At 39.9% G+C, this 23331-nt stretch overlaps 1 pseudogene; it reads left to right on the forward strand.

The window, feature by feature from the left end:
* The first annotated feature begins 14771 nt into the window (after positions 1-14771).
* On the forward strand, positions 14772-21057 carry LOC111165592 (ferritin light chain pseudogene; annotated as a pseudogene).
* The last annotated feature ends 2274 nt before the right edge of the window (positions 21058-23331 follow it).

The raw sequence follows: 23331 nt of genomic DNA on the forward strand, positions 1-23331 counted from the left end.
ACATCTAGCCGTTTTTAAATATTTAAATAAGGGACAAGGCCACCATTTTGAATGTGAACTGTTGCTTATTGTAAGAACAGCTGTTTTGGCCACTGGCCTACAGATGAGGTCTAAGACAGAAGATTTTTTTTAATGAGGAAAGAGCACAGGAATATTGAGAAAGGATACTGCTTTTCCTAGGCGGCTAGTCTTTCTAGAGGTACTTTACCTAGATCTTCTTCCTGCTCCAAACCAGAGGAACAGATTAGGTTGTCCCACTGAGAGTGGAGACTTGAGGTTTGGGAGGACCAGAAAAATCACTGGAACTTGAGAGAAGTATCACCTCCTCCAGAGATAATTAGTTTCTCCTTCTCCATACTTCCACTTCCACACCTGTCATAATTATTTGCTTAGATCTGTCTCTTTGCTGGAAGGCAGGAAACACATCTATTCATCTCGGTGTATGCCCAGCATTAGCCAGTGGCTGGCACAAGAGGGTTCCATGAATGATGATCAAGTAATGATTGAACAAAGGAGGCATGCTTGGAAACTAGGTCTTTACCTCAGTCATGAACCTGCCTGGATATTCAGAATGAAAATTGTTGGCAGAGGTTGGATCAGAACATTGTTAAAGCACATTACCTAAAGTTTCAGGATTTTAGCAATAGGAAAAGGAATGATAAAGAAGCCAGGGGCCCCAGGTCAAGAACACGATGAAGGAAGGGGAACATAGAGGAAAGGGCTTCCTGCTGACGATGTGTCCTGTAGCCCCAAAGACCTTACCTCTGAAAGCCATCTGTCACCTCCCTTCCTTTAAGCCTTAGGATATCAACTGCTAAGATCACCCCAAGTACATGATTATATGCGCACACACCTGTATGTGTGCAAAATATAATGTCTTTCCTATCAAGAAGTCAGCCTTCAGGCTTCTCTCGTGGCACAGTGGTTAAGAATCCACCTGCCAATACAGAGGACACGGGTTCGAGCCCTGGTCCAGGAAGACCCCACATGCCGTGGAGGAACTAAGCCCGTGCACCACAACTACTGAGCCTGCGCTCTAGAGCCTGCATGCCACAACTACTGAAGCCCGCACGCCTAGAGCCCGTGCTCCGCAGCAAGAGAAGCCACCGCAATGAGAAGCCCGCACACCGCAATGAAGAGTAGCCCCCGCTCACCACAACTAGAGAAAGCCCGCGGGCAGCAACAAAGACCCAATGCAGCCAAAAATTAATTAATTAATTAATTTTTTAAAAAAGGAAATATTTCTCTTTGCCAGAGGCTGACTTCTTCTTTTTTTTTAAATTTATTTATTTTTATTTATTTTATTTTTGGCTGTGTTGGGTCTTCGTTGCTGTGTGCAAGTTTTCTCCAGTTGCGGCGAGCAGGGGCTACTCTTCGTGGCAGTGTGCGGGCTTCTCTTTGCAGTGGCTTCTCTTGCTGCGGAGCACGGGCTCTAGGCACTTCAGTAGTTGCGGCTTGCGGGCTCTAGAGTGCAGGCTCAGTAGTGGTGGCACACAGGCTTAGCTGCCACGTGGCATGTGGGATCTTCCCGGACCAGGGCTCGAACCCGTGTCCCCTGCATTGGCAGGCAGATTCTTAACCACTGCACCACCAGGGAAGCCCAATGAGAAATATTTCTTAAAGTATTAGGAGCAAAGGAAAAAACACAACAAAAACAAAACCTCAGACAAAAAACAGAGAGAAAAAAATGGTGAATAGTTGAAGTCCTGAAATAACACCCATTCAAAATGATTGTTATTATGCCCTTTTATATTTATGTATATGAGGAGGGCTATCCTAGCCAGGCTGGAGTTGGCTCCCCTGCATGGTTCCCCTCAGAGTCTCTCAACACTAACTAGGTCTGGAAATCAAGACCCCAGGGACTAGCAGGAGACTGAAATGCTGCCTGAACACTGGAGAGCACACTAAATTATGCTCCCTTTTCTCGGGACAGGCTTCCAATTTGGTTCTGATCATAGGCTTTGGAGTTCTGGGCCTATCTCAGACAGGTGATTAGAGCCTTCTGAGTTGGAAACCAGGGTGCCTGACATCAAAGCACCATCCTCTTTGGATTACCTACTTTTTGATCCGTGGCCTGTACCTGTCAAAGATAATGCACAGAAAGAAATCAAGAGAACTAGCTCACTTATGAACTGTCAATAAAAAAGCCTAAATAAAATAGTGGTCAATCAAATCTGGAACTGGGTTGAAAGGATCCACAAATAATGGGGACCTTTATAATAGAGGGAACAGACTGCAACGCCTGAAACCATTGATCAATCACTAAATATAGGACAACCGAGTTGCATGTGCCTCCTAATGTGGTACAAAATCAAGGGTACAGCATCACCTCTGACATATTCTTGCTTAAAATTTGAACTTGAGTCTAATCAAGGCTGTAGGTCTAACTACCAGTTGTAGGAAATGCGAGGGAAAGGAGACTGTTTACAACCACAGGATGCAGTCAATTGAATCTTGAACAAGGAGGTCAACAAATGACCCCATTTCTTTAACAAAGCATGAAGAACATAAAAAGAAAGGGAGAGATCTTGTTGATTAAGAGACTTCTTAAACCAACCATTAGAAAAAGCTCAATATTTGTGGCAATTGGAGAAAACTGAACTTGGACAGGTTATTAGATGTCTCTAAGAAAACAGTATTAATTGGTAATTTTGTTAGATATCATAATGACATTGAACTTGAATTTTTTTTAAGTCCTTATCTGTTAGAGAGCCACATTATAGTATTTACGGGTAAAATGATAGATTGTCCTAGAGTTTGCTTTAAAACATTCCACCAAAAAGGGAAGGATAGAATAGTTGAATCAAGAATGTTGATAATTATAGAATTTGGTATAGATTATATGAGGATTCATTATGTTATTCTCTACACTTTGAAGTTTCTTTGAAAATTTTCATAACTAAAATGAAATAAAAATAAACACCACGACCAAATAAGGGAGTTTCCAGAAATGCAAGAATGATTTGAAAGTTAAAATACTTCACCATGACAAAAAGTTAACAGAGAAAAATCATTTAATCAACTTAATAGACCCTAAAAAGGTCTTTGAAAAGTTCAATATGTTGTCCTGACTTTAACAACAAAAATATTGGAAACAAGAGAGGATCTGGTAAATGTATTTAAGTATCTCCACCTGATAAAATACCATGCATTTGTTTAAAATGATGTTAAGAGAGAACAGTGACATGGAAACATACTCAAGATGTGCTAAGTAGAAAAAAACTTTCCCAGAAGATTACGGCATGATTTCATGTTATATTAACATATATACCAAAGTGTGGAGAGTGGGTAAATGTGCATTTGGATTTGGTGTTGTTTGTGGTTTTCATTTTCTTTCTTGTACTTGGCTGTATTTTCCAAAATGTCTACAGATAACACATATTACTTTTTAAATAAGGGAATAGCACACAATGTTATTTTAAATTTTTTTGAAACTCCTGTGGTCATTTCTTCAGTCACAAATACACCTAAATTAACCCTGGTCTTACTAATATTTCTCCATTTTGCCCAAAAGGATATCTTAAGAGACTTGTCAAATGCCTTGTTGGAATTAAAATCCAATGTTTGCAGTGTTTCCTGTGTAATAATGTTATTGAAATAAAAATCAGAAGCCCTATTGAAACATGGTATTCATATTAAACATCTTGAACTACCCTGAGATTATTAGGTTATATCAAACGTATTTTAAATAATTCCTATTGTACAACTCTGCATGAAAATGGCACAAGGTTTGAGAAAATGAAAAAATGGAATCAGTTTTTATGCAGCAGGAGATTGGGAATTTATCCTTTTTCATTTTCTTTGCAACGTTCCAAAGGACAAGAAACTATGTAGTACATTTTAGAATGATTTGTATCCAAAGTGAATTAAATTGTTAAAATTTCAGTAAGAGGCTTCAGTTATCCCTCTCTCTCTCTCTCTCTCTCTCACTCACACACACACACACAATGTAGTACTTCATGAGATACTTCTTTGCTGCAAGAGTATGAGAGGCAAACCCATGATTTTCTTAACCAAATAATAAATGAATTATTAGGAAATAGAATTAAGCTTTATTATGAACTTGCTTTAAAAAGGGCATTCCCTAAGAAAAGTATAATTAACCTTTAAAAATAAGCTCTGGAGATATCACTGAGCTGAAGGAACAATATGCAGGCTACTATCTTCATTCAAATAACTAAACTTGCCTAATTAGCACCCAGACTATTATGACTTGAGAGGGAGCATGGCCTAATGAAGGTCAGCTGGACTGCATGCTAAATAAAATGCAAGAATGTTAGGTAGCATTGACTACTGACCTTCCTCCTATATTTAGTTTTTCGCATCCCTGAAAATACAAAACTATCTTTAAAATGCTCATTTTCCAAATGACCCGGGTGGACTTGACATGAGATGATTCTTGACTGGTGTAGCCTGACAGCTGTATGATGTTATGTCCTGAGCTTTTCTTCTAATAAAAGAAATACACTGATCCAAGTTCTCATATAATCTAAAGTAAAGATATCTAATTTCTATATAAATTGTTGAACTGCTATTTTAAATGAATAGGTTTTACCCTATTTTTTCTCATCCTTTTAACACAGGTTCCAAACCACAGACTGGAGAAATATATAATATTGAAAGTAAAAATTTATAATACTGAAAGTTTCAACTTGAGCCAAGTTTTGAAATACCATGAGACTTATATTAATAATAGTACCGTTTATTCATTTAATTCCAGTGAATTCAAGAGCTACATGATATATCAAAGTACCTAACTATCCTTTTTTTTTTCAGTATTCTTATAAAATTTTTGATATATGTTATATTGGCCTACAAACATGGAATTTTAGAGACTGGGAGAAAAGCAGATCATTTAGCCTACTCTTTTTACTTACTGTTACAAATTCTAAAGTAGACTTGGAGATGCTAGTCTATATGATAGGATGTTACAAAACATTATTCTTTAGGGTTGAAGTTTCTGTTTCCCGCCAACCTAATAGGGAAAAAGAAAATGCACACAGACACACACACACACAGACACACACAGACACTGCAGTGAATAGAATCCAGTGTTGATATAAATAAATCCTTTTACAGTGGAATGATTTTATCCATTACCAAGTTATTCACACTTAATTTCTATTCACAAAACTTGAAATAGTTCTTTTCTGTTGGGCACTAGTCTTTCTGAGGATTTCTCCAGAATCTATAGTTCTAGCCATGCTCTCTCTTTCCTAAGCTCCAGATCCATATTTCTACCAGTCTCCTGCTCATCTCCATCTGGATGACTCACAGGAACTCATTTTCCCCACCCTACATCCAACCCACTTCTTCCTTCAGGGCTTCTAAACTCAGAAAATGCAACTGCCATCCACATAGTCATATTATCATGAGGGTTGGAAATTTTCCCTTACTGTCCGTGCTTCATTAGATACCAAGTCCCAGAGAGCCTATGAAACATTCCTCAAATGTATATATTCTATTATATTACCAATGGCTTTTTCCTATTAAGGTCATCTTTTCCTTTCAAGAATAATATTTTAAAGGACTCTGAATAGACTTCTGTTTCTGGCCAACACAAAATAACAGTATAGTTGGTGCCCTGTAACTGTGAGTTCCACATTCAAAGATTTAACCAACTGCAGATTGAAAATATTCAGCAAGGACTTCCCTGGTGGCGCAGTGGTTAAGATCCGCCGGCCAATGCAGGGGACATGGGTTCGATCTCTAGTCCGGGAAGATCCTACATGCCGTGGAGGAACTAAGCCCATATGCCACAACTACTGAGCCCACGTGCCACAACTACTAAAGCCCGCACGCCCTAGAGCCCATGCTCCGCAACAAGAGAAGCCACCGCAATGAGAAGCCCAGGCACTGCAACAAAGAGTAACCCCCACTTGACGCAACTAGAGAAAGCCTGTGCATGGCAACAAAGACCCAACGCAACCAAAAATAAATAAATAAATAAACAAATAAATGAAAGTGTGTTTTAAAAAAAAGAAAATATTCAGCAAAACAATTCCAGAAAGTTCCAAAATCAAAACTTGAAATTGCCACACACAGGTAACTATTTACATAGCATTTACACTGTATTTACAGCTATTTACCTAGCATTTACATTGTATTAGGTATTAGAAGTAATCTAGAGATCATTTAAAGTATACGGAAGGATGTACCATTTTATATAGGAGACTTGAGAATCCACAGATTGTGGTATCCACAGGAAGCAGGGATGGGGCTTGGAATCCATCCCAACACCCACCCCCATTCCGGGGGATGACTGTAACTGAAATTATCCTGAAACAAACATTTCTTCATATGAAACAACGGTTCACAAAACTTTGGTCATCAGGCAACAGAGGACAGTGATCCTTGACAGACAGGAAACAAATAAGATTGGCACTATGATTGCCTTAGCTTTGCACTTAGAAAAAATTTTCATGCTTGGCACAGGGAGGGGAATCTAAGTGGAGCCTGACTGTCTCCCTGAGTTGAGGAGACAGAGTTGTGAGTGTGAGGAAGCCAAAGCATCTAGAATTCACAGCGCAGATTACCAGAGGGAAAAGAGCTGGACATCTGCAGAGCGTAGCCCTTGGTGTTCAGCCGAGTACTGATCACTGCATGTGGGTGAGGCCAAGTTAAAATCACAAAACGAAACTGAAAATATTACAGGGAATAATACCCTATTCTCAGGTGGACTGAAAAAATTGCCTGTTCCCATCAGCCAAATTAGAAAGCCTCATAATTCATGGGGGCATCAATGAGAATAGTTAAACAGGGCTTTGCCCAAGTAACAGGGAAAAACTAGTCCTAGATTAAACATTGTTTTGGTCCTGCTTAACAAAGTTTTAAAGCCAGCCACAAAAGTAGCTACTGTTTCAAAGGAATTTAGGCACAACCCAGAATAAAGCTCACGAATATTTATAGGAATATTAAAATATCCAACAAGGTAAAAATCACATGCCTGACATCAAACCAAAAGTTACAAAGCAAGAAAAGAAGCAGAAAATATGGCCCATGAAGACTAGAAAAATCAGTCAATCAAAATTGACCAACAATTCATGTAGATGACATATTTAGTGGATAAGGATATTAAAACAGTGATTATAGCTGTATTATATGTGTTCAAGAAGCTAGAGGAATGATTAAACATGTTAACTAGAGACATGGAAATATAAAGACTCAAACTGAATTGCTAGAGATGAAAATTACAGTATCTGAGATGAAAAATGTACTAGATGGAATTAATGGCAGATTAGACATTGCAGAAGAAAACATTACTGAATTTGAATACCTAACAATAGAAACTGTCCAAAATGAAACACAGTGAGATTAAAAAGTCTGAAAAATGAAATAAAAAGAGCTACAGTGAGCTGTGGGACAACTTTAACAGGACTAATATACTAATTCCCAAAGGAAAGGGGGAAGGGAAAAAAAATGGCTAAAAGTTTTCCAAATTTGATGAAAACTATTAACTCACAGATTCAGAAACTGAAAAAAAAACTCAAGTACAAGATGCATGAATAAGACTGCATCAAAGCACATCATAATCAAATTACTTAAAACCAGTGATTATTAGAAAATCATAAAAACAGCCACAGACAAAAGATACATTACATGCGGAAGAACAAATATACATTTTCATATATATATACACATATACATAGATATATGAAAGATTTCTCATTGGAAACAACACAATCTAAAAGATACTGGGGCATCATCATTAAAGTACTGAAAGAAAAAATGGTCAACCTAGAATACTTTACCAGTGAAAATATCTTTCAAAAAAGAAGGCAAAATAAAAACTTTTTCAAACACAAAACAGCTTTATCATCAGCAGACATGCTCTACAATAAATGTTAAAAAAGGCATTTTAACGAGAAGGAAAATGATACTATATTATGTCCACACAAAGGAATGAAGAGCACCAGAAATGGAAAATACATTGGTAAATATGAAACATTTTTGTCATTTTTTAAAGTATCATTAAAAGACAATTGACTGTTTAAAACAAAAATAATAACCATGTATTATGGGTATACAGTAAATGGAGACTTTAAATATATGACATTTAGAAAAGCCTGGGGAGAAAGAAATGAAAGTATAGCGCAGTAAGGTTGGTACACTATATGTGAAGTAGAATCATATCACCTGAAGGTAGATGGTGATGATTTAAAGATGTATACTATAAACCATAAAGAAACCACTTAAATACCATAACATAGAGATACAGCTAGTAAGGTAATAAAGGGGATGAAGCTGTCATAAAAATACTCAATTAACTCAAAAAAGGTAGTAAAAAAGCAAACCAAAACCAGATAACAATGGGTTTCAAGTTTTGTTAATTTGTTTTCTCAGCAAAACCTCTTTTATACAGAGAACCTTACAGTTAAGCTGAATATAATGAATAGATAAAAGTAACAGTGCTCTGGTTAAAGTGGGAGTGGGAAAGCCTCGATTCCTCCCTGCCTGTCCCCCTAAGTAGGTCCTGCAGCAAGAGCGGCTCACAGCACTTCTGCGTGACCCACTCCCAGCCCAGAACTCCTCCTTCCTAGATGGAGAACTGAGGATAAAAAGACCAAGTGACGCACACAAGTTACTGACCTGTGACTGAACCCTAGATTGTTTTACTCAATATTAACTCCACCATGCTGCTGAGAATAGAAAAATATGGGAAGCATATGAAAACTATCAATTGTTATATCAGAAAAAGAGAGTGAAGAAATTCAAAAAAGAATAATGAGCGTATCTTGACAAACCTAACCACAAATCTATTTTTTTACCCAAGATAAAAGTAAATATTAGGTATTTGAGTTGATATTTCCACTAATGTTCATTAGTATTTGTTTTCTTCGATCTGTATTGGCCATTTGGGGGTTTCTGATACATGAAGACAACCCAGGGAATTAACTTCAGATATGCTGAATTTGAAATAAAAACAACTTATTAGTTTCAGTGAATTAAAAACACCACACCCTGCATATCCTGCCAAATCAGCTGAAGGCTGAAGAAATATTTTATTCTTCTGGAAAGGCCTCTTTCTCCCCTTTTTCTTTTCATTTTAATGGTGGAAAGATGGTATAATGAATTCTGTGATAATGGCCTTCATTACTGTAAACTGAAATCAAATGCTCCAATTTCAATCTGTTTCAGATTTGAAATGATTATGCTGATAAGCAGTAAAGAAAACAGACATATAAGGGATATTTCCAAATAACGTGATCTATTTATTTCAATATAACATGAGCCCTAAAAACAAAAACCAACAAAATATACTGCAGAACTTGGCTATAAATTTCAGTGTATGGTTCCCTCAGTAGGAATACTATTTCTATGGTAAACATTTAAGTGTTTAGTTGAGAGGACCATTTCATTAACACAGGTGTGACTTCGGATGGCAGCAGAGCCAAACCTGTGTACAGTGAAGCTGCCATTCTTCAAGTACAAGAACAGTCTTAGGCTCTGACCAGCTTCAACATTTCATATCAAGCTAGTACTTACAGATGTTCGGTCTCCTACTTGGTATCTCACTACTCCATTTCTGTGGCTGCCACTGAGTTCCAAAGTTACGTAGCAAAAAACTATTTTATAGGTTTTATTCGTTAGAGTAGGCTAAATGAGTGTAAAAGCAGTATTATCAACTTTTTTAACTAAAACTAAAAATTGTTATCACTATACATTGATAAATAGTTTCTTTTAAAACTCTTCAATCCAATATTGCTTCTACCCAAACCAAGATTATTTTGAAAGCATGAATAAAGTGGAATGCAAAATCAATGATGTCAATGAGCTTATTTTACCTTACAGCACGTGTGAGGATATGAAACCTAGTCCTGTGTATGAGCTGCTTTTTTTAAACATGCATTTTTAAAAGGGAAAATTTTTTTAAATCAGTAATGTTGAGATTGAATAAATAAAATTTTAGTTTTTAAAATTAAACTCATAAGCAAATAAACCATTTGGTTTGCATGATTCAGGTTTAGCTTTATTATAAACAAGGTTTATTACTCAGTCTGACTTTTGATCAAAGCTTTCACAGTTCTCCTTCAAGTCAGTAGAGAACGTAATTTTCATGCCTGTGTTTTGAAAAGAATCTTAATCAAAATTAAAAACGACAGTGCAAATCTCTTGAAATCCAAAATGAACCATAAAAATTTATTAAAGTAGGATTAATACTATTAATTGTTTAATGCAAGGATTGCTTGGACATTTTATCAATATTTACAAAAACAGAGAGCTATAAGAGAGATTTAGTTACCTGTCTTCAGGTGGATGAATGTCTAAAACTATTACTTCTCAATGGAGACGAGAGATGGAATATGGAATAATCTGAAAACATCCTTCAAACTATGCACATTCCCTCTCCCTATCAGGGGAAATGTGAATGGTTGGGAAAATAGCCAAGCTTAATCAGAAGGTCACCCCCCCACCCCCCCTTCCTAAGAACTCTCATCTAACCATCTTCATGATAATCTCTACGAATAAAGATTCAATAATAATAATGATAATGATAATAAAATAATGACAAATTCTTATATTGTGTCACTTTGCTATTTACAAAGCCCTTTTATTTAACTGTCTCTCTTTTTCTAAATATTTGTTTATTTATTTGGCTGCGCCGGGTCTTAGTTGCGGCATGCAGGACCTTCACTGTCACGTGTGGGATCTTCATTGCCGCATGTGGGATCTTTAGTTGCAGCATGTGGGCTCTTAGTTGAGGCATACGGGATCTAGTTCCCTGATCAGGAATCAAACCCAGGCCCCTGCATTGGGAGCACAGATTCTTAACCACTGGACTGCCAGGGAAGTCCCTTAATTGTCTCTTTTGAGCCTCACAGCAATTCTATGAAGTAGGCATCCCATTTTATAGGGTCAAAGAAATCAAAGGTTTTCCCCAGTTTAGCTGCATATTCTAGCTGTATATGCTAGAGCTGAGGGCTAGCATTTAAGGTTACCTAATGCTCAGTTCAGTACTCTTTCTCCTGTATAATACAGTGTCCAATGTCATAATGAGACGGTGCTCCCTCAATTTTTTTTTTTTAAAGAAGATGTTGGGGGTAGGATTTTATTAATTAATTAATTTATTTTTGCTGTGTTGCGTCTTCGTGTCTGTGCGAGGGCTTTCTTTAGTTGTGGCAAGCGAGAGCCACTCTTCATCGCAGTGCGCGGGCCTCTCACTATCGCGGCCTCTCTTGTTGCGGAGCACAGGCTCCAGACACGCAGGCTCAGTAGTTGTGGCTCACGGGCCTGGTTGCTCCGCAGCATGTGGGATCCTTCCAGACAAGGGCTCGAACCCGTGTCCCCTGCATTAGCAGGCAGATTCTCAACCACGGTGCCACCAGGGAAGCCCTCCCTCAATTTAATTAAAAAAAAAAAAAAGTTGCTCTGACTTGTATGCAAGTCAGTTTTTTCATTTAGTTCCCTCTCATGTTATTCCAACTTCTGGGTTAAGACTTCTAAAAAGATATGAAAGGAAACAAAAGAAAGAATTTCCCTCCCCCAACACATTAAATTTCAGTAAAATACAGATTCAAAAACATTCTTAGGCATAGGTTCACCAAAGTCAACCAAGAAAAGAAAGAGGTGTAACCTGATGCTATATATCAAAAATTAATGGCCAGGGAAAGAAAGAGAAGATTCTGAGAGAAACGAGAGAGCTGGTCTAACTCAGCCACAGACTCTAAGATCAGACCCTCAAAGTCATATTAGCTTCATAAAATAAACAGAAGAAAAGGTACTCAGCTTAGAACCCTTGCTCAGAGAGGAAGTCATGTGGGAAATGAGTCAAGAAGTCTCCCATGCTGTAAAAGAGGCAAGCCTGGACAGAACTGATCCAGGCAAGAACAGACAGAAAATAAATGTAAAAACCTGAAAACAAAATACAGGGAAAGAAGGAAGGAAGGGCAGAAGAAAAGACAGAAAAGATCTAGAAGGAAATCATTAACATTTGCTTCATACCATAACATAACTTAAGGAGAATATGCATTCAATAAAGTATGAGCTCAAAGATAAACTGACAACAACACGAGAGTAAAACGAAGATTTAACTGAAATGATATTATCATAAAACTAATTGATAAACCAGAGATGACAAGGAAGAATAGACACCACTGAATATGAAATTTTAAAAGACAAATAAAAATTCAATTAGAACAACACTTAACAAATATAGAGAAAATAAAAGGTTAAAATCCCAAATAATGGTAACTGGTGTTTCTGTGCTACAGAAACTACAAATAAAGCAGAAGCTGTGGTGAAAGGTATAGTAGCAAAAAATTCCCCCATACCATCACCCCAAGTGAAGGAAAAAACTGGATATGCAAGTCAGTTCCAAGAAAATTTGATATAGACACTACCTGGGTTAGCTACTGAACATCAGGAACAAAGAAAGAATTCTTTAGATGTCCCGGAAAGCATACTACTACTGTGATGGTTAATTTTACGTGTCAACTTGACTGCCCAGACATTTGGCTAAACGTTATTCTGGGTAGTCTGTGAGGGTGTTTCTGGATGAGATTAACATTTGAATCCGTAGACTAACTAAAGCAGGTTGCCCTCCCCAATGTGGGTGCCTCTCATCCAATCAACTGAAGACTTGAGTAGAACAAAAAGGCTAAGTAAGAGGGAACTTCTACCTGACTGCTTGGGTCTTGAGCCTGCCGGCTTTCAGACCTGACCTTACACCATCAGCTCTCCTATTTCTCAGACCTTTGGACACAGAATGGAACCATACATCAGCTCTCCTGGGTCTCCCACTTGGGACTTCTCAGACTCCATGACCACATGAGTCAATTCCTTATAATAAATCTCTATAAATATCATATATAGGACATCTCTCTCTCTCTCTCTTTTCAGTTCTGTTTCTCCGGAGACCTCTCATACACCTACAAAGAAGAAACAGATCAGACTGGCCTCATCTCATATGTCTTCCAATAACATATAACAGCCAAAGACTAGAGAAATACCCATAAAATTCTAGTGAAAAGAAACTGATCAGTATCATTCATTCGGTCATACCTTTCTAGTATAAAAACAACAGATATTTTCAAACATGAAAGAACCAGGAATATGGTACCAATGTGTCCCTTTTGAAAAAATTATCTGACAATGAAATCCAAACAAATAAGAGATGAATTAAAGATCAAAGAAATTATAGTACAAAGACTGGTGAGGAACAACACTTCCATTTAAATAAAGAAGTTACACTAAAACAATGAAATTATAATTGCAGAAAGTAAACATTATCACTCTGGATAATTTGAAAATAATAATATAACAGCATTTGAGAGATGGGCAAAAGGGAGATGGAAGAGTGATGATGTTCATGTTTTCATTTTATACCACCTAAAATTGGGGGAAAATACATTTAAATGTTCTTCACAACTTCTTTTGTAACATTAGAGGGATATTTAGGAAATATCCCTAATGGAGAAGAAGAAAAACACTTACTTGAAGTTTAACAGTTCCTCCAGTTGTGTTTCATTTGATTTTTCTTCTATTAAATTCAAAGGTTTGGGGCTTCCCTGGTGGCGGTGGTTAAGAATCCGCCTGCCAATGCAGGGGACACGGGTTCGAGCCCTGGTCTGGGAAGATCCCACAAGCTGCAAAGCAACTAAGCCCGTGTGCCACAACTACTGAACGTGTGCTGTAGAACCCACATGCCACAACTACTGAAGCCCGTGCACCTAGAGCCCATGCTCCACAACAAGAGAAGCCACTGCAATGAGAAGTCTGCTCACCGCAACAAAGAGTAGCCCCCGCTCACCGCAACTAGAGAAAGCCTGCGCACAGCAACAAAGACCCAGTGCAGCCAAAAATAAATTTTTTTAAATAAATAAATTTTTTTTAAAATTCAAAGGCTTTTTTTAAATTGAGAAATAGCACTTATATCACAATGCCATTTTTATAAAGTATATCTATCTGACTGTATGCATAGAAAAATCCAGGTCCATCCAGCACTAACTGTGGCAATTTCTGGATGGCGGCATTCCAGTTGATTCACTCTTACTGTTCATTTTTACTTTCCTAAATAGTTTGAATTATTTTTAAAACACTAACGTAGTTTTTCTTTTTAAAAAAATACTAGAAGCTAATATGCAAAGATCTTAACAGGAATGGGAATATATCCAACTATTCTTCACTTGTTTTTCATACAAATTTTCAATTTCTAAAAATATCAAGTAGCTCCATAGCTACTGTCTTGCTATTAAAAATTTGACACAGTATTTTAAAAGGATGACTCAAAATTCTTTCACATAACTTCCCCTGCACTCTCTCTCAATGGAGAGAGCTAAAGAAGCTTTAGAAGGAAGAAAATTAGACCTCTTACCTCCTTCCACTGAACGTAAATGACTGCAGTACCTGCATTTTACCTCCACAGTAAATAAATTAAAATGACCCAGATACTGTCCTAAATAAGATTGAATTCATAAAAGTGTGGGCAGTGGCAGTAGGTAGATCTAGGTTTGTATCAATATACAGACTCCCTCATTTTCTAGCTATATGACCTTGACAAGATCTTCTATCAGATTCTTAGGGGATAATAATACTGAACATGATATGTGATGGAAGGAATTAAACAGACAACATGTGTAAATAAATGGGCACATATTAGGTCCTCAGTAAATGACAGCTATTAATACTTTCAAAACAATTAATTATTTCATTTCATTGAAAGGAGGAACTGGAGGAAGAACCCAGTTGGGGGACACTCTAGAAACCTCTCAAAAGGCAGTTTTTGCCACTCCTATGACATCTATTCAGTTATTTGTGTCTATGGTGGCAGAATGGGCCCTTCTCAGGTGAGTTAGACATGCCAGTTGTAACCAGGCAAAGCAGCAGAAGCAGCCTCTTTCCTCCTCGGCACTCTGTGGCCCCTCATGCAGTGTCACCTATCCTGGATTCAAGTAGAAAAAAGGCCTCTGCTCATTCTTTCATTTCATGGTGTCAGCTTTGTAGCATGTGTCTAGATTAATTTTTATGAGCCCTTAGACTATATCATTGACCAAGCTGTAAAGTGCAATCAGGTTGCCTGACTTCTCAGAAAACAGGTTTGTGAGATTGTGCTGAATCTTTCTGGGTGAATGAATGACCAAAATGAAAACCCCTCCTAGCCCTTCACTGAACCCTGGCACCACAGGGTGTGACTCTGCTTTTATCACTGGGCCACAGAAACGCTCTGCAGGCCAGCTTCCCAGAGCGTGAGCCCTGCTCTGCATGCCTGGTCCTTCAGAGGAGGGCATTTACAGGTCACACAGCTGTGCAAAAGGAATCATTCCTTAATAAAATAGGCAGCACACCTTAGGCTGGGCTTTTGTGGGAGAAGAATAACACATGCTTTGTGGAGATGAAAGATAAGAAAATCCTGTGTCCTGGCTGCAGGTGGAAGTCCAATCTCTTACGTTCATGGAGCCCATCATCTGAGTCAGGAGCACCAAGTTTACCAGATATATATATATATATATATATATATATATATATATATATATATCTCAGGTCCATTATTACTGGGATTATTTTCCCTCCTTCAATTTAGACCTTTGTCTTCTCTTATTATGAGACCATGTATAAACAAGGTACAAACGTACTATGTACTACTTTATGAGGCACCCTAAAAAACTCTGCTCTCAGTTCTGTGTCAAAATCTGATGTGGGTCAGGCCTCAGGCCTAAATACTAGAGGCTGGGAAATATTTCCACAAGCATTGCTTACATTTCTCCCACCACTCGTATGTCCCTCCAGAAGGGTAGAGTTTTCAGAGGCACAGTCGCCATCTTACTTCTCTGTGAGCTGTACAATGTCTGGCACTAACAGGGGCTCCATAAGTATTCGGTGAATAAAAGAATAAAGGAATTAATACAGAGATAATTACAATAACTTTCCAAATGGATTTCTTATCCCAATCTTTTCCTTCCAAGTCACTCAATGTCACATCATTGCCCGTTTCCTCCCCTCCAAATATTTCACTCCCTCATTCAAAAATCCTCATTGGCTTCTATTTGCCTGTACAGAAAAAGGCCTCTTTAGCCTGGCAATCAAGGCCGTACAAATATCTTCCAATATAATATTTCTATAATCCCTTCATATTTCCTGGGTACCTACCAAACTCACCCACTCCCCCCTCACATCCCTACATGCTCCCCATACAAGTTGTTCTATTAATCTGGAGCCCCTTTTACTCTCATCCCTACACAGCTAAATTCTACCTTGCTGGACCCAGCAGAAAGAGGCCCTTAATGAATGATAAACAGTCACTGATATCTGGATAATTAATTTCTTCTCTCTTGTTATGTTTTTCAAGAATAGGGCTATGTACAGCCTCCACAACTGTTTTTTAAAGTTGATTTACAATACTGTATTAGTTTCAGGTGTACAACATAGTGATTCAATATGTTTATAGATTATACTCCATTTAAAGTTGTTACAAAACCATGACTATATTTCCCTGTGCTGTACAATATATCCTTGTTGCTTATTTATTTTATACATAGTAGTTTGTGTCTCTTAATCCCCCACCCCTATCTTGTCCCTCTCCCCTTCCTTCTCCACCAATAACCACCAATAACCACTAGTTTGTTCTCTGTGAGTCTGTTTTGTTATATACATTCGTTTTATTTTTTAGATTCCACATGTAAGTGATAACACAGAGTATTTGTCTTTCTCTGACTTACTCCATTAAGCATAATACTCTCTAGGTCCATTCACATTGTTCAGAATTAGCCTCCGTGCTTTAAGAAGAGCTCTGACTGGGCAATCTCTGTGTAAAGTCTGGCTGTAGGAAAAACTTCTATCCACAGAAACAGATCCAACAGGATGTGTGTGTGTGTGTTTATTCATGTAATTGGAGAGGCCTGGTAAGTCCAAAATCTACAGGGCAGGCCAAAGACCCAGGAAAGAGTACAAAAGCAGTCTGCTGGTAGAATTCCTTCTTGTTCAGGGAGCTCAGTCTTTGTTCTACTCAAGCCTTCAACTGTTTGGATGAGGTCCACCCACATTATGGAGGGCAATCTGCTTTACTCAAAGTCCACCAATTTAAATGCTGATCTCATCCAAACCAAAAAAAAAAAATCACAAAAATATCCAGAATAATGTTTGACCAACTATCTGAGCACCACAGCCTAGCCAAGTTGACACATAAAATTAACCATCACACCTTCCAACATAGCCTCCTCCTCCTGCCACCACTACCAACCACAAAAGGGGGAGTTTTTCTTGGCCTCTTTATTCTAGAGCCATCACCAAAACCGGCTCCAGGGATATTAGGCTCCTCCCAGAAAATATGGGTACAGAATGGCAGAGGGTTTAGGGGAGGGGTGGGGAGGGTGGAAGTTCCCCTTAGCACAGCTGAAATTTTCAGTCACTTTCAAGAACAATACCAAGAGAAATAAAAGGAAATGATTACAGATCATTCAAACAAGTTGCTAAGTTCCTAAAAAACAGATTTCTGGTTTTGCAATTGCATACTTGTTTATAGTTGTATATATCTGACACCTGCCTGAGAACCAAACAATTCCTCTTTTTAATTCCTAGAATTGTTGCTTTTCTTCCCACACCTTTTTTCACTCCTCCTCCCTCCTGGAAGAGGGGTTGAGGTATCTGGGGACAGACAGACCTTCCCGGGAAGGTAACAGGTTAGGTAATTGCAGTTTAAAGTCCAGCCAAAACCCTCATCCTTATCTCACTGTCAATTGTCATATAAGGTAATAGTTCAGGCACAGAGATGCCCTCTCTTCCTCAGATCATGAGTTATTTTCTCACAACTCTCTCCTAACCAGTTTTACCCCTAAAATCGGAACTCAAGAACAAATCTCTGCCATGTTTACCCCAGGCCTGAACAGAACATGGTTTAATTTCTTTTGGTGTGAAATGGGGAAGATTTGGCCTCCTTGAAGGTAATGACCCATGCAGTTTCTTTTTTTTTTTTTTTTTTTTTTTTTTTTGCGGTATGCGGGCCTCTCCCGTTGCGGAGCACAGGCTCCGGACACGCAGGCTCAGCGGCCATGGCTCACGGGCCCAGCCGCTCCGCGGCACGCGGGATCCTCCCAGACCGGGGCACGAACCCGCGTCCCCTGCACCGGCAGGCGGACTCTCAACCACTGCGCCACCAGGGAAGCCCGCAGTTTCTATTATTATATGATCCTTTCCTGATGTAGCTGAGCATCAATTCAGCTAATGTGGACTCAGGGGTTTTGCTGACAGTTCATGACATGAAGTACACACCTCTGGAATCATATGCCTAGCACATCTTTTCTAAGACATGACTCCTCTTCACCTATATTTTTTGCTACATGAGCCACTGTATGTGTACATTAGGCCCCAGATCCCCGGCTACTGTTCATTCCTTTACAGGTAAGCACGGGACTTGAGCTGAGCCACAGTCCTTTTTGCGGCCTGTGGCCTTGGAATTAGGTACAAGTTGAACTAATCTCTCTCCAGTGGCTCCATACTTTGATATAAAACTCAGATGCTTCTGATAAGCAAGTCTTCCAACAAGTAGAGAAAGGCAGTCTGAAATGAGAGCGAGTGAAGCCAATATCCAGAGAGGCACGTGAGACTGAGAAAAATCTTGACAGCCTTCTAGTCCCTGGCTCAAAGTGTTTATAACCCAGCTGCATCTCTGCTCTTCCTGTGTTTTGATATTCAATGCTTCCTAGAAGTCGATGGAAAAAAAACCATCAGTAACCTTCCAACAAATTCTTTCTTGAATAAGGTAGTTTATTTTGGGTTTCTAACATTTGCAAACAAAAGGTTCTAAAAATTATATAATGTGGCCAATGCCACATGGTGTGCTGATAAAAAGATCGCCTGATTACTGGGAGAATTAAGTGAGATGATTAATGTAGAAATGCCTTGTCATCTGCAAAATACAATGCATAAATGTGGTTCTTCTAAAGTCTTTACATTCAATTAACTTGGAATAAAAATTTCTGCTTAAAGAGCAAAGGGTTTTTCATGTTTCACAATCTTACTTTTCATAAGTTTTGTAATATGTTATCACTTTTTGTGATCTTGAGATTTATCTATGTAATATGAAGTCATCTTTACATTAACAGAACTTTGAATACAAAAGTAACATTTCAGAGAAGTGCGATAATAACATTTGTAACATGGCCTATTGTACATCTAAATCTGTAATACCTGGATGCTTAGGGATCTGTGAAGTTAGCAAGACATCCTGGGGCTACTTTAAATATTTTTCAACTTCTAAAGACACTGTATATGCACCATACATTTATTTACACAAGATAACTATAACATCTTCTTTGTTTTGGGCTAGAATTATATTAGTTCAGTCTGGCAACTGTCTAGCTCAAGTTACTCAAAAGTTCTGATTGGCTGTTGATGATACCACAGGAATTTCTCTGATGAAACTGAGGGCTCAGACTGTTATCAGGTTATAATATCCAAAGTGAATACCCACAGCAGAATGGACCTAGGAACAGGTACAGGTTGGTAGCCAAAACTAAGGAATCTGCAGTGGGGAATATTTCTTATACATTCCTATGCTTACATAACTTCATTTGAGTGAGATAAGTATGGTTTTATTTACTAGGAAAAATGTTCAAAACATGAGATAAAAGGGGAAAACCAAAAAAGGAATCCTGGGTGAGGAAAAGATTGGTAACTTCTAGCCTGTAATATAACCTATAAGGTGTTTCCCTAGGCATGTTCCCCCAAACACTAATTCTGAGGTATTACAATGGAGTTATAAAAAAGAGTTACGTAGGAAAAAATATCTATATTTGGGAAACGCTGCATCACACATACTTGTTTGTTTTGCTACATGCTTTCTCATAGCCTTTAACATCTTTGTTCCTGGTGAATTTCCAAGACTGTGTCTCCCAAACTTATCTGAGTACCATGGAACTCTTCTTTTTTGAGGCATTTTACCAGACTAAAATACCATGAAACATACCTTGGGGAAAGACAATCTAATAAACTCTCATTAAATCCTTCCTATTTGTATTACCTGGCCCACATAGAGATTTATAAACAGAGCTGGCCCCATCAGTTGGCAGAATATGTGAAATTAGAGTTGCTTCACACACCCACCAAAGGATCTCTTCCACCTCCCATCAAACCACCTTCATTTCTATCAGTGAAGTGCCATTTCTTTGGTTCTTGAATACTTTTTGCCATTCACAACACAGATGCTCCTAAGAAGAGAAACAAATAAGGCCAGATTTCCTCAAGCACCTGTAGGAAAACACCTCTAGCAGCAGAGCAGGGTGAACTGAGAACCCTGAGGGTCTAAGTGAACCGACCTTGAAGCAGCTGAAAGCTCAACATTGATAAATCAAGTCTCCTGTTGGATTTGACATTTTACACCATAATACACCCAAGTTTGCTTTAATATAAAACTGTCTTAGGCCGAGTGCCCGGCGGTAGCTGATCTCTTTCTTCAACAGTGTTTGGACCGCACAGACCCAGGGATGCCGCTTCTTCCAGCTTCCCACCACACGCCAACCTCTTTTCCAGTCCCACCCTTCAGAACCAAGCACTTAGCCATGCTCGGCCTCTGGGACCATACAACACCTTTTTTTTTCTTTCTTTCTTTCTTTTTTTGAGCTTAGCTCCTTAGTGTGGATCAACCACGAGCTCCCAGGTTTGTCAGAATTATTCCACCTAGCGGAAGGCCATGGATAACCGCCTGGTCAACCTGTATCTGCGGGCCTCCTACACCTACCTCTCCCGGCGCTTCTACTTCAGGCTCTGTTGGCCGTGAGCACCTCGACCAGTGGGCCGAGGAGAAGCGCAAGGGCACCCAGCAACTCTTGAAGATGCAAAACCAGCGCGGCGCAGGACGATGTGAAACCCTCTTCCAGGACGTGCAGATGCCGCCCCAAGATGAGGGGGGCGAAACCCCGGGTGCTGTGAAGGCCTCCACGGCCCTGGAGCAGAACCTGAGCCAGGTCCTTCTGGACCTGCGCGCCCCGGCCGCTGCCGCGCAGACCCCCACTTCCGACTTCCGGGAGAGCCGCTCCCATGTGAACAGGTGAAACTCATCAGGAAGATGGCGACCACCTGGCTGACTTCGGGGCTGCCGGCCCCAAGGCAGGAAGGGGCAAGTAGTTCTTTGTGTTTTATGTTTTTTTTTTTTTTTGCGGTACTCGGGCCTCTCACCGTCGTGGTCTCTCCCGTCGCGGAGCACAGGCTCCGGATGTGCAGGCCCAGCGGCCACGGCTCACAGGCCCAGCCGCTCCGCGGCACGCGGGATCCTCCCGGGCCGGGGCGCGAACCCATGCCCTCCGCATCAGCAGGCTGACCCCCCCAACCACTGCGCCACCAGGGAAGCCCAGCAAGTAGTTCTTTGAAAGGCTCACCCTCAAGCATGACTAGAGCCGCAGGAACCCAGAGACTCTTGAGGGGCCCCTCTGCATCCCCCCCGGTGTCAGGGCTTGGGCCTGAGCCTCTCCCTGCAGCCACTGGGCAGCTTTTTAACCACCTTGGAGCCCTCTCCCAAGCCGTGGACCAAATGGAAACAATAAAGCATTTTTGCATTAAAAGAAAGGAAATTTTTATTGCTTGGCAGCAAATACAATCGATACTATAAGAAGATGCACTACGTTATAGTGTCTGTAGGGGACCCTGTGTCACGTTGACCAGGTGAATGAGGAGTAAGCCTTGGGGAAGGGCTTTGGTTAGACCCTAAGAAGGAAGTCAGACAGAGGAAAGACACTGTCTGAAAGAGGAGGTGGGTGAGAGCCAAAGCAATTATACGGAGGCCAAGGGTGTGTTTGTAGCTGTGGGCGGGCTCAGTCAAGTGCGGTGTTCACCCCACCCCCAGCAAGCGGGAGGAAGGGAGCAGAGCTGCGGAAGCGGTGCTGTGGGACCCGCTCAGGGAAGAGGCAGTCCCGGTTCTTCGTCGGAGGCTCAAATTCCCTTTCCTTTCTGAGCAGGAAGGCTGCTCTGTGGCCACAGTAACCTTTGCCTCCACTTCCTCTTTTTTTTTTCTGTTCCTTAACTTCATTTTTGTTGCCCCCTCCACTCATTCTCTTGATTTCCTCTTCCACTCTCCCCCTAATTTAGACGTAAGGGTTATTATTGTCTGGGAGGTGGGGGGAGCTGGGAGGGACCAGGATCAAAAGTGTGTCAGCTCTTCATAGAGAAGGAAACAATTTCAGTTCCTTTCATTTCATGCCATAAGATCTACATGGATGTGAACACAGTGGGGAAGGGAAAAATAATGTTCCACCACTTTTTTCCCACTCTGTACTAACTGACATTGATGCCAGTGTTGGAAGTGGCTTTCGATATCACTGAGTTCTTGCGATTTTCAAGCTTTTGAAATTGAGAACTCTTTTTCAAATCAATTTATCGGGAACAAAGAACAATAGCATTTTTTTTAAATAAGGCACATTTTTATTGCATTTTTAATCCAATAATTCTTTATTATAACATATGCATTTAGTGTTTGGTACGCAGACCTCTCACTGTTGTGGCCTCTCCCGCTGCGGAATAGCATTATTTTTAGTGTATAGATGTTACCATTGTGTTCAGTATTCAGGACCCAGGAGAGGTAACAGAAAATAACTTTATTCCTTTCTCCTCACTGACCCTGCATGCCAGTTCTTTGGGGCTGGTGTTCCCTGTTCTTTGGATGCAATTCAGTGCCAGCCTTGTCTGGTCATTCTCAGACTTAACCAAGAAAATAAGAAAGTCCTTTGCTCACTGTACTCCTCCAGACCATTTCGGTTCAGTTATTAATCGGATGACTCCAATGTAACCAAAACTCTGAGCTCCTTTCCAAGTTTATGCTTCTCCACTCCACAGTGAAGATGGTTTTAAGCTGGGTCTGGCAAAGGGGCCAGGGGGGAAGGGGCTTTGGGCTGGCTGATTCTTTAGCTTCGCACCTTCTTGTTCCACCTGCTTTGCCCCAGCTAATTAATGGAGTTTCTGACACCTCCAGAATTAAAGGGTCAGGAGAAAGAGGGGAGGCAAAGAGGCAAGGATATTCTTGCTTTAAACAGTCTATTAACTGTTTAAAGTTGACTCTTTCCTGGGGTGTTATTATAGTTCTTGGAAGATTCTCTCTCTATCATGGACTTAACACTTGCTGTTCCTGTGACAAAGGTAAGTGAATGTCTTCAAACTGGTTTCTAATGAGTCTTTCATCAGTCCCTACCTCCAGCCTTTTCTACTGAGGTCTCCTTGCCACCCTAGGGAGCTCTCTTAGGTGGAATCTAAGGCAACCCCAAGCTAGTTCTTTCTCTTTCCGAGCCTGCATCTGGTCCACAAGAAGCATGCACCTTTGGCCTTTCACTCAAAGGGAGTGCAGTTACTTCCTAAACCACTGCCATTCCAGGTGGAAGCCAGCCACTGGCTCTAGATCTCTCAAAGTGAAGT

The sequence above is a fragment of the Delphinapterus leucas genome, chromosome 4 (genome assembly GCF_059928025.1).
Source record: "Delphinapterus leucas isolate spDelLeu-1000000601 "Yukka" chromosome 4, BTC_Dleu_Yukka2, whole genome shotgun sequence".
NCBI lineage: Eukaryota > Metazoa > Chordata > Mammalia > Artiodactyla > Monodontidae > Delphinapterus > Delphinapterus leucas.